Genomic DNA, 13,246 nt, shown 5'->3' with positions numbered 1-13,246 from the left:
AAAAGTATAAAAAGTAGGTAAAATATCATAATGTGACTTCCTGCTCGTCAGCACCATAACAATATTGCAAGCACTCTTAATTCTATCGTTAGAATTTAAGATCTGTTTATCATAATAAAGAAGCTTAGATTTTATATCTGCAGCCAAAGGTTTACAATATGCCTTATAGGAACTTTTAATTTTGGGATCATTGCTATTCCTACTAATTAAATACAAATGTCTCTTAATACTATATTTGATTTTTATACTAGTTGAGATCCACAGTTTGTTCTTTGTAATATGTAATTTAACAGATGATTTAGGAAAACTAGCATAAACATATCTTAAAAATAAGAGGGTTGGAACTTTAATAGTGGCAACACTGCTGTACAGATGCCATGCAATGGAACCAAATAATGTCTCTTATACCACACGTTAGTTATATACCTACCTTACCTCAGAGCAAATGGACTCTCCCTTCCCACATCACGCGCATGCGCAGTAACAAGAAGAACAGAGGCTCATGTTAGCTGGCAGTATAATGTAGTGTTGTCACAATGTTTTTGAAACAAGAACAACGGAGTTGAATAAAGATTGAATGTGCCAGAGGCTGTACAGCACGACAGTGTCATCAAGGTCTTCAAGAGGCTTGCGGGGAATCTGCATTGCATTACAGAACAGTGGCAAGGTGGGTAAAAGCATTCAACGAGGGATGCCAAAATGTGGCAGACATGTGTCAGCCAGGTTGTCCTAGTGTCAGTGAAGGAGTGTATGCTCTTTCCGTGATACTGGAGAGTGATCGACGCCATACAATTCGTGAGCTGGCCCGAGAGACAGGATTAGCGCATACAACTATGCTTCACATTCTGAAGGAACGCCTGGGCATGAGAAAAATTGCATCACGATGAGTTCTGCATGATTTGATGGAAATGCAGAAATGGCAAGCTGTGGCTGCTTTGTTCGATCCATGGGGCTGGGAAGTGCTGTACCATCCACCATACTCCCTGGACTTAAGCCCTTGTGACTTTGACTTGATTCCTGAGATGAAGGAACCACTTCCTTGCATTCACTTCAGAACTGTTCCAGAGATTCTTCAGGCAGTAGACCGCTCCATTCGAACTATCAACACAACAGACGCTGCTAAAGGTATCCTATGACTCCACATCGCTGGCAAAGGGTTGTACACAATGCTGGTGACTACATTGAAGGACAGTAAAACTTTGAAACATGCATCTATTTTGTATCAGTAGTAAATAAATAGTTGTCACTATTAAAGTTCCAACCCTCATATATTTAAAAAGGAATTAAACATAACATTCACATCATTCTCTTCAAAACCTTCTTTCCACATCTCATAACTAAGTTTGTAATTGGAATCAGCTAATGAACATTTAACAGTTATCCTTGTTTTCCAATAACCTTTGTGAAGGAAAGGTAGCATAATGTCATGGATGAAAATGAGTTGAGCATTTTGATCAGATATACCATTTGGTATAGGAGTAACTTTAGAAGTTCCTAATCTTGAATAATGTATAAATGTATTATCTGTAGCAGATTTGGATGTATTCTGTATTCTAGTAAGAAAGCCTACAATGCTAAAAAGATTATATGAATTTAACAAGAAATTAAACTGACATTTCATACAATTATCAGTAAGGTAATCCATATTAAAGTCTCCACATATGATAAAATGCTATTTTTAAGTTATATAATGATCTTAATTATCTCGTCCATTTCATGCATAAAATAAGTAAAATTACCAGAAGGGGCTCTATAAACTGCAAATATATAAATATATGATGATTCGGACAGAATTTTGATTGAGCACAGTTCGATGTCAAAATCAGTGCAATCTGTTTCAGTATTTAATGTATCATAATTTAAGTGATTAAGTAAATATATATAAGATTTGAGGCTTTCACGGCAGTGACTATGAAGAAAGCAGTCTTCTGGGATTTGGCACTGTGTATATGTGGTGTTAACCGACGTTTCGGAGGAACGTATCGCCTCCATCTTCAGGGTAGAAGAAAAAATATAAGAATTCTGCAAGCGGAGAGACCGTGAGAACCGGTAAAAGCAGACTGTGTGGAAATACACAGCTACGTGAGAGCAGAGAGGGAAGGGGGAAGGGCAAGTATACAAGTGAAAGCAGTAGTGTGGGAGGGGTAGGGGAAGGGAGCTGGGACAAGCGTGTTTTTGTGTAGGGAAGAGAAAGGCAAGGTTAAAGGCTGGGCACTAATCCGTAAGTTGAGGGGGTTGGGGGTGGTTGTTATGTTGGTTGGTCATGGCCTGTGTGGCCTTCTGGATCCGGCGTCATATCCCGGTGGGGGTTTTCTAAGAGAACAGATGAGAGGTTTCCAAGACTTGCTGAGACAAAACCCCCCCTCTCTGTTCATATTTCCTGGATGCAGTTCAATCTCAATTGCCTCCCTAATGACGCGATCCATATAGCGGGTCTTGGTGGCGAGGATGGAGGTATTCTGAAGCTGAATGCGGTGTCCCGATCGATGCTGTGTTCAGCTATGGCCGACTTGTCCGGTTGTTTGAGACGGATGTGCCGCTGATGCTCCTTCAACCTCATGTCCACGGAGCGGCCTGTCTGCCCAATATAGACTTTCCCGCACTCGCATGGGATACTGTATACACCCGGTGTCTTTAGGCCCAGGCTGTCTTTAACCAGCTGGAGGAAATTGGATAATTTGTATGGAGGCAGACCCACTGCTTTGATGTTGTGTTTTTGTATGGAGGCAGACCCACTGCTTTGATGTTGTGTTAAAAATTTTTTGTATGGAGGCAGACCCACTGCTTTGATGTTGCTACTGCTTTCACTTGTATACTTGCCCTTCCCCCCTTCCCTCTCTGCTCTCACATAGCTGTGTATTTCCACACAGTCTGCTTTTACCGGTTCTCACGGTCTCTCCGCTTGCAGAATTCTTATATTTTTTCTTCTACCCTGAATATGGAGGCGATACGTTCCTCCGAAACGTCGGTTAACACCACATATACTCGGTGCCAAATCCCAGAAGACTGCTTTCTTCAAGTAAATATATACCTATCGGATGATGTAGAAGTAACAACTTCACGCATAAAGCGACAAACGATGTGATTGGAGATTGAAAAGTGCTATATTAAATAGTATTTGCTGGAGACCAATTAGGGACCGTGTTTCATCATTGATATGGGTACGCTCTGATGCGTGATTGTAGTTCTCCGTTGCTGGTTGGTAGCATTGCTAGCTTATTTTGATGGCGGTAGGCAGTTGTTCCTCTGGGTTCGTCTGTTACCCTTTTCTTGACTTTAAGCAAGGTAAGTAACTAAGATGCCGAACTGTGTGGAATAATTATCAGTCATACCTTTATCAGATCTGAATACACTTCCTAGATTAACCAAATGCACATTGCTGCATCGACTGTTTGAATTTGAATGCCTCACGTTGGTTTATGGTTTTAACTGCAAAATGGCATTCTTTTAATTTAGTGTCGCCATTAATTAATTGTTTCCAGGGGAGACGATTTTTTTCTCATTCTTGTAATATTTTCCTTTATTACTATATTTCCGTCACCTGAGTGTTAGTATAGCTACACTGTAGGTCATGTATTAAGTACTACACGTTTCGTACATTTCATGGCAACATTTAGGTAAGTACAGCTTTTCTTATATTCAGATTTTTCTCTGATATGTTAGTGCTCCGTACATTTCTTTTTTTCAGTATTTAGACAGTTTGAGTGTTTATTTCCAGTTTTTATGTTCTATGTAATGCCTCTTTTGTATTAAGTGTTATATAATTAAAGTTGTAGTTAAAGTAATAACATATTAATTATAAAGGTATATTTATCTGGGGAATTCAGGCAGTTGTGGAATTTGTTCTCTGTGTGATCTGAACTTGTGTGTTTTTGAGGGGTGCCTGTGTGGGTTTCTTTTCTTACCTGGTGCTGCTGTTCTAGTTGTGTGTTTTGTTGGTGTATGGGTATGAGATGTTTTGTTTCCTCCGTTTTTCTGTGTCTTTTTTTTTTCTTGTGCTTTTATCTAAAATTCTTTTGTTGTTGTTTACCTATATGTTGTACAGGGGAAATCCATGCATTATATATTTTGTATGATAGGCAACTTTCTGTTCCCTGTATTGTAATGTTGAGCAAATTAATTTTTGTTGTTCTGTTCCTTTTACATGGTAAATTGTAAGTTTGGTTTGATGTCGAATTCTTGCAGTATAAGTTTTGTTTCGGTTAAGTTTTTGATTGTAATTCAGTAATTTGTTGTGTACGTATTTGTAGGTACCCATTTTCTTGTGTCTTATGGGAGTGTTGCCCTGTAGGAACTGTGAGAATATTGCAGAAGATGGTGCTGTCATTCTGAGGCTTTTTTCTTGTTTCTAGCAGTTGCTATTAATTTGGGAGGAAGACTGTGATAGAATGGTGTCCGCTATGTTCTCTCTTTCTCCGATTGTATTTTGTTGTTTGTTGTCATTATTTAGTACGGTCTGTTTTATGGTGGTGAATTTCCTTGTTGGTATGTATTTTTATAATTTTTCACCAGCGATATGTGCCCAAACTGTGATGAACATGTTTGTAGCATTACAGTGGTAGTTCTGGCATGCAGCCATCAAGGAACAGTGGTTCTTGCTGAAAATCATAAGAGTATCAGGTTTCAGAAATTAAGTTCCATCCCCGTTGTGACCAGCTGACAAAGAGAAAGACACAAGCGTATCAGCCACCAAGGAATGGGATGTGTGTGTCATCTCTACGGAGCTGCATGTGCGCCACCACCAAGGTCTGAATGTGAATCACATGAGGATGTGTGGTAGGATATTGTTTTTAGAGTTTGTGGAGAATCCCTTGTTTTCCTGTGTCTCAGAAGGGTTAAAATGTATTGATTATATTTAGCAGAGAGTACAGTTTCTGAAGCTCCCCATTGTGCAATTTTCTGCAGCCTCATATTATTTCATTCCTCTTCTGTCCAGATATTCTCAGCATCCCGTTGCAATTGTTCAACTTAATGTCCATTATTTATCGTCCATCAGTACCTTGACAAGAGGACTACAGCATGTGATTTGAACAGGGACTTAGACAGTGTAGGAGTTTTAACATAATATAATGAAAAATATTTGTAATATATCAAGACACCTGAAGATGGCCGTTTGGGGCCGGAACATGCAGTGTCTAGGTGTATAATGTTAAAGTAAAATTAAAATTAAATAGTGAACAAATAAGTGTTGCAGTATTGACGGACAATAAATAATGGACGTTAAGTTGAGTAATACAGTTTAAATGGGAAATTTCTTGCCAGAGCCAAATTTGATGACATTTGGTTCAGGTATTCAAGTCATATTAAGGTTATTATCTAAAAGGATTTGAGAGGCTTCACTGTTGGTATTACTGATGAGAGGGATTTCTCAAGTGCTCAGTTGAGATGGCCCCAGGAATCGTGATATACATACCAAGTTTCATGAAGGCCAGTAAAAGTGTTCAGCAATTGTTAGGGGTGATTAACAGACACACACAGCCAGTTGATTTCCTGTCTACTTCTGATTTTAGGAATATGAAAATGGGCCAAAAGGAGAAGGGAACGACATACAGATGTGGGGCAAAAATGTACATATGAGATTTCCTCCTGAATAGCAGATGCCAGAAAAGCATAATTTTATAATAACACTAACTGTAACAAAATACTGTAACTGCATGTTAGGCAGAAGTGGCAAACATTCAAGTCATAACTGTTAGACATATTTACATTGTTACATACTTCATTTGCAGCTAAGGTGAAGCGAACATGACATGTATCAGGATATTTTGTTACAGATCTGCCATTTCTTATTGTACATATTTATTTTTTAGGCAACATCTTCAGGCAGGAGAAAGGAATGGCATCAAAGTGGAAGAAGGTTTATGATGGTGACCCTCCTCCTAAGAAAAGTGAGGCTGATGCAATTGGAAGAAACTGAACAAGAACCCGTTGACTCGCCTGGCAATAGCACCAGTACCGCACATTCAAATTTCCTGCTAAATGGCAAAGGGGATGATAAGAATGACGATGGCCTGGTCTTAGATGCTGACTGAGACCTTCTGTGGGAGATGGCTGAGTTATTAAATGATTTGAAGTTTGAAATGTCTACTTATATAAACAGAAACCAATAGTCTGTTATTTTCTTAGAGCACTCAGATGTGTCAGAACTAGTTGGAACTTGCATGATTAAAAGAAATGTTGTCACTGTGCTTAGTTTCTTGACCTCAGCACTGGATGGAGGTGAGTGGTCAGCTTCACTTCCCTCCAGCTTTACCCGCAGAGAGATTGCAGAACTGGTTTATTACATCAACTTCCACTCTTGAGAGAGATTAAAAATGGGAATATTCAGAGGACCCAGTATGAGTGTACTCAGTGTCAGTGTGAAGGAAGAAATAGCAGGCAGTACGTACGTTTGGTGTTGAGCTACCAGACATGCCAGATACAAGAGTATAGCTTTGGTTGGCAGCATTACATTCATAACATCCGCCTGTATAGATGTACCAGTAGTAAATTAAGAAACCTATAAAAGCGCTGTCAGAATACAGCATCAGATGTTATTTGCTTGATTTAATTAATTGATAACCTGATGTAATTTGACGTTGAAATGTCATCAGGGTGTTTCATCAGAATACGCTTGAAAGCTGTTCAGGGTTCTTATATGATTTTATTTATATTCTAAAAATGTATACTGTACTTAGTAAAACAAGTGAAGTAATAACATGATATGATTCCTTTATGCAATTCAAGCCCTTTCAGGTGTTCCAAATTCATGTACAAAATCTATATAAACAGTGATATGTTTTTCTGTGTGATGATAGGCTGTAGTGCTATATGTTACAGAGTTCTGCTGAATTAAGATGGCATTCACATCCTTACTGATATGAATGATGGCTTCATTCCTGTAACATATGAAATTGCTACGGTTGTGTGTGATGTCCCATTTGTCCTGACGGGAGCCGGAGTTAATTTTTTAAATTTACGGTGGATTACAGAGTTACACAATACAGTGTGAAAGTGCCAGCAACAATTTTAGAATTGTTCCACTGTTTTTGTAGGATATGCTGTGGGTCTTAGAGGTGGCGCTGCACAATGCATAGGAGCTACGGAAGTAGGAGAGGAAGCTGGTGGCAGAACAGTTTTTGAATCAAGCAAGAGGAAACATAGTCAGATTGACAGTTGCTCAGATACTGAACGATTTTGGGGCCCACGGGAAGGCCATGTTGAGAAGAGAGCAGTGAAACCAAGTGAAGTAAGTAGATTTTGTTCTGATATGGCAGGATACACAGAAATGAAAACCACCTTAACATTTCTAAACTATCAGTTTGAAGGAATCTGAAAATTTGTCAGTATGGTTCAGTTTAGGGTTCTGAAGTCTTTGGGGTCTTATACTATTGGTATACATGGTAGATATGTTTATACTATCAGTATATGTACGTGGTGCAATCCAAAAGTTCCCGAAATATATTAATAAAAACTATTACATCTTACCTTGATCTTATTCTGCACCATCACCTTCAAAGTAGTCCCCTTGGGAGCGCATACACCGATCCCAGCGTTTCTGCCACTTTTCAAATGCATCCTGGAAGTCTTTCTTTGTTAGGGTGTTTAGTACTGTCCGCGTTTCCGCTTGAATTTCCTCAACTGTATCAAATCTTCGCCCCTTCAACTTGATTTTCATCTTGGGGAAGAGAAAGAAGTCGCATGGAGCTAAGTCTGGCGAGTACGGTGGGTGGGGAACAACTGCCATCTTGTTTTTAGCCAAAAATTCCTGCACAATGTAAGCCGTATGTGGTCATGCGTTGTCATGGTGGAGTACCCAGTCGTTCGTGCGCCACTTCTCTGGACGTTTTCTCCTCATGTCCTCCCTCAAACGCCTTAGAACATCGGGATAGAACTCTTTATTGACTATCTGACCAGGAGGGATGAACTCCTTATGAACAATCCCGTCAGTATCAAAAAAAAAACAGATAAACATGGACTCAGTGTTGCTCTTGACTTGTCGAGCTTTTTTTGGCCGAGGTGAAGAAGGGCTCTTCCATTGCGACAATTGCTGCTTGCTTCCAGGGTCGTAGCCATAAACCCAACTTTCGTCACCAGTGACAACCTTCAAAAGAAAGTTTGGATCCTCTTGAAGCTGTTGCTGAAGTTCCCTGCAGACTTCCAAGCGATGCTGCTTCTGTTCATTTTGCAGCAATCGTGGCACAAACTTCGCCGCAATCCTCCTCACGTTCACTTCCTCTGACAAAATTCGTTGACATGTACCATAACTTAGTCCCAAGGTGTTACAGAGGTCTTGGATGGTCAGTCTAAGATCTTGCAGAATCAGATCCCTAACTTTCACGACATTTTCTCATGTCTGGCCTAAACTCTTTTCACCAAAAGCTTGCTTCAACATTTGGTGCGTTTCTGCAGCGGTTTTCCCAAGTTTGAAACAAAACTTTATACAGACACGTTGCTCTCTCAGGTCAGCCATCGCAAAACCGCAAACTCACGGAAACACAACAATGGAAATACATTCACCAATAATAAACCCAACCACTCAACTCGATGCCGCTTGCCACACTGATTCAAGAAGGATGTGTGAGGAGACACCTAGCAGTATTTCCATGTACTCATAACCATTCGCACGCAAAATTCAAATTTCAGTAACTTTTGGATTGCCCCACGTATATAAGTTATATACAGTTTATCACTAATGACCATCATTGGCTCAAACTTTTTATGTGATTGCCATATGCACTTCCATTTCCATAAATTAACAAAAGGTGGATAATTTTAAAGTACTTTCAACTTGCATAGGTTCAAGGCTGGAGTTGTATCTCACTTTACAGACTGCACAGACATTCTGTTTGTATTGTTTATGTCGGGTAATTGGGAAAAGTAACAATTTGCTGGGAGCATCTCCTCGAAATTTGTTCTTTGTATTTATAATGATTTAATGAGACAGACAGACATTGAGTGTAGTATTACTTTAGAACCAAACTAAAATGAGGCATTATTTCTTAATACAGTTTATCCATAGAATTAGAAGCGTGAACATTTTCATTCTTATAGTAGATAAATGATATCCGAAAGTTGCAGCGTTCTGTCTGTGGAGATAGGGACTGGCTCTGTTGATTGGTTTTGGTGGATGGATGAGGATGGAAACAGATCCACTCTCTGAAGTGTTGTTTCAGATGAAAATTAAGATAGTGAATAATGTCCAGAAAATTGATTATTTTATAATAGGTATCATTACTAATCGATATTACCAAAGAAAAGAGGATGAGAGTTTTGCTTTGTTTCCATATTTAAATCCCTTCTCTGTGATTCATAATTGTTTGAGGATATCTTATGCATAAAATATAGATGTTCAGTGGGTGTTCAGTTTTCATGAACAAGCACATTTTATATTCCCACAATCAGTTTTATCTTGAAAATATGTTGCACGAAGAAAAGTCATCTGGCACAAAATGTAAAATTCATTCGTGGTTGTAACTTCTTCCTGAAATAGTTTTGTTCTGCTTAATATTTTCTTAAATGCGTGTCAGTTATGATATTTGATGCCGTGACAGCAGTGAATATTAAGATTACAGTATTCCCGTATGTGACACCATAGATAAGTACCTGTATTTCAGAGGAAGCTGCTGCCTCCATATTTAGGGTAGAAGAGTCAGAGGGGTTCAGATCTGAAAGATTCATACCTGGCTACCAGACTGCATGGTGTCACATCCCAGAAGACCGTAATCTTTAAATGTATGGATCAAGGGTCTCCAAACTACGGCCTGTGGGCCACATCCAGCCCGCGAAAGAATTGTGCAGAAATGCGCCAATTGAACTAATTTTCCAATGAGTACTGGTAAAAAAATACTTCTGGGATTTGGCAGCGTGTATATGTGGTGTTAACCGACGTTTCGGAGGAACGTAGCGCCTCCATCTTCAGCAGTCTGCTTTTACCGGTTCTCACGGTCTCTTCGCTTGCAGATTTCTTATATTTTTTCTTCTACTCTGAAGATGGAGGCGATACGTTCCTACGAAACGTCGGTTAACACCACATATACACGGTGCCAAATCCCAGAAGACTGCTTTCTTCATAGTCACCGCCGTGAAAGCCTCAAATCTTACAAAAAAATACTTGTTCACAGATTTCAAATTCATTACTTAAGATTGTGTTTAAAATATATTCATATTCCATATTATGTTAATATTAATATTAACAATTTTACTAATTCTGGACCGTATACTGCATGGTATTTCTTAGTACTTGTTCAGCCTCGATCGGCAGTGTAACTTTGTGGCAACGTAGGTAGCGCGAGCAGTTCGTTACTAGCCGTCTTGTGCACAAGACTTCTTGCAGTGGTGCAGTGTAATTGTAACAGATCAGCATCACCTCAATTTAATCAGATGTTAAGAATGCAAAAAGAGTTCCATCATTCACATTAATTGTTTTATTATAATTTGTGATGAAAATATGAGCATTTGCTGCTACTGTCTGTTGTCATTAATATACGATAATTTTTTCTCACGTACTTTGCATTTAGTTTATGAATTTCTGTGCTTTCAATAAAACTCATATACCTTGAGTTATTAATTTCTCATTTTATCCGGCCCATTGAAAGTGCTGAATTACCAAATGTGGCCTGCATTTCGAAAAGTTTGGAGACCCCTGGTATAAATTATATTAGCTGTTCATGTAATGGTTACTCCATGGACCATAGTTCAGTTAACTAGATAAATTTTAGTAAGGGATTGCAAAAGTAAAGTGCATTAAAATGCATTCATTTGGATTAGAAGTTGTCACACACAGGTAGATGGAATGGTGTACACTTTTGAAACAGAATGTAATAATGCACCTATAATTGTAAATTTAATGGCATATAAAAATCTTCTGCTGTCTCGTGAAGTGTTGTTCAGAAGCTGATATCTTATTATTAATTACAGGGAGCAGCTGCTGAGTTAGAGAAGATCCTTGCAAGAGGACAAGCGAAAAGGAGGAGGAATGAAAAACCTCTGGACGAAAAGTCGGAGTTACACAGTAAGGATAATATAACTGTTTTATATGTAAAATTATAAGGGCATGAAAAATATGGTTCCCTGCTCATCTGAGATGAGTTGATTTTATGAGCTGACAAGCAGAAATTCACAGTTGTCATTTATATTAGGAAGTCAAGACTAATTTCTTGTATGCTCTGAGACTGTCTGCAAGAAACCAAATTGCATCAGATAAATTAATTTTAACACTGCAGCATGCGGTAATTACATGACCCTAATGTTAAGATAGCATCAGGAAATGTATGAGTGTGCTTGCTTTGAATTTCCTCGTGGAAAGCACACCACTCGTGTTAGTTCCTTTTCTTTCCAACACGATGCATTAACAAATGCAGTCTGCAAGAGTGCACAAAAATTACTTCTATTTGGCATAAGGAAAAATTGCCTGATCAGTAGGAGTCTATTATTGTACCAGTTCACAAGAAGGGTGATAAAACTGACTGGTAATTATCAGGAGATATCACTGATATCAGCTTCATATAAAATTTTGTCCAATATTCTTCTTTCAAGGTTAAGTCCATATATAGATGAAATTATTGGGGGATCATCAGTGTGGGTTTCGACGTAACAGATCAACTACAGATCAGATGTTTTGTATTAGTCAGATATTGGAGAAAGAATGGGAGTAGAATGCTACAGTACATCAGCTATTTGTAGTCTTCAGTAAAGCCTATGATTCAGTTAGGAAGGAAGTACTGTACAATATTCTGATAGAGTTCGGGATATCCAAGAAACAAGATGAAACTAGTTATGCCGATTAAAATGTGTGTAAAAGAAACTTATAGTAAAGTCCATATAGGTAAACATTTGTCTGATAAATTTCCTATCCAAAATGGTGTAAAACAAGGAGATGCTTTATTGCCACTTCTTTTCAACTTTGCTTTAGAATATGCCATTAGGAAGGTCCAGGGAAACCAGGTGGGACTGAAATTAAACGGGATACATCAGCTATTGGCCTATGCCGATGATGTGAATTTACTGGGTGACAATGTACAAATAGATACCATAAAGAAAAATACACAGACTTTAATTGACGCAAGTAAAGAGGTTGGTCTAGAAGTAAACACAGAGAAAACTCAGTATATGTTACTGTCTCATCACCAAAATGCAGGGCAAAATCATGACATAAAGATAGGAAACAGATGTTTGGAAAATGGGGCACAGTTCAGATATTTGGGAACGACGATAATAGATCAAAACCTGATTGAGGAGGAGATTAAGAGGAAATGAAACTCGGGTAATGCTTGTTACCATTCAGTTCAGAACCTTTTGTCTTCTCATCTGCTGTCCAAAAACATAAAAATTAGAATATACGAAACTATAATTTTGCTCGTGGTCCTGTATGGGTGTGAAACTTGGTCTCTGACATTAAGGGAAGAACATAGACTGAGGGTGTTTGACAACAGGGTGTTGAGAATATTTGGACCGAAGAGAGATGAAGTGACAGGAGGTTGGAGAAAACTGCATAATGAGGAGCTTCATAACTTGTACTCTTCTCCAAGTATAATTAGAATGATCGAGTCAAGGAGGATGAGGTGGGCAGGTCATGTACCACGAATGGGGGAGACGAGGAATGTGTATAGGATATTGGTGGAAAAGCCAGAAGGAAGGAGACCACAGGGAAGACCAAGGCGTAGGTAGGTGGACAATATTAGAATGGATCTTAGAGAGATAGAATGGTATACATTGGATAGATCTGGCTCAGGATAGGGACCAGCGGATTGCTCTTGTGAACACACTGATGAACCTTCAGGTTCCCTAAAATGCTGGGAAATTCTTGAGTAGCTGCTGAATTGGCGGCTCCTCCAGAAGGGCTCAGCTCCATGAGTAACTAAGTCAATATACCGTAGTCACGAACTTTATAGTTTTATTTTTGCTCTCAGAACCTGCTTATTTTATTGCAAATCTGCCATTTCTTATACATATTTATTATTTCAGGCTCAACCACCTGGAAGGAGTGCTGTGACAATGACGACAAAGATATTCTGGTTCTGGACGTGGAAGTTTTAGAAAAAATGGATTCATTATTGAGGGAAATTAAATTGTGATTATAGTTTGATGTATTCTGTTTTGATTAATTTAAGTTAATATATATATAGTTTCTGTTTAATGAATGTATTTATTCTTTCCTGATTATTATANACCATTCTTGGCCGTGGCACTAGATGGATGTGAGTGGTCACTTTCACTCCCCTCCTGATTTATCCCCAGTACAGACTGGATAGGGTTCTGAGATGGG

General features: G+C 38.7%; 1 long non-coding RNA gene across 4 annotated transcripts; it reads left to right on the top strand.

Annotated features, from left to right (window-relative positions):
• The first annotated feature begins 3,027 nt into the window (after positions 1-3,027).
• On the top strand, positions 3,028-13,016 carry LOC111872278. Of its 4 annotated transcripts, none has more exons than XR_002844197.2 (4): positions 3,028-3,285; positions 4,549-7,228; positions 10,900-10,993; positions 12,946-13,016. It is a non-coding gene; the product is annotated as an uncharacterized LOC111872278 (long non-coding RNA). The 4 variants fall into 4 exon arrangements; XR_002844199.2 differs by having other exon boundaries at positions 3,098-4,746; positions 5,811-7,228; XR_002844198.2 differs by having other exon boundaries at positions 3,098-4,776; positions 5,811-7,228.
• Positions 13,017-13,246: the final 230 nt, after the last annotated feature.

The sequence above is a fragment of the Cryptotermes secundus genome, unplaced genomic scaffold (genome assembly GCF_002891405.2).
Source record: "Cryptotermes secundus unplaced genomic scaffold, Csec_1.0 scaffold7427, whole genome shotgun sequence".
Lineage (NCBI taxonomy): Eukaryota > Metazoa > Arthropoda > Insecta > Blattodea > Kalotermitidae > Cryptotermes > Cryptotermes secundus.
The sequence above is the reverse complement of the archived record's forward strand: the minus strand, read 5'-3'. Positions and strand labels throughout refer to the sequence as shown.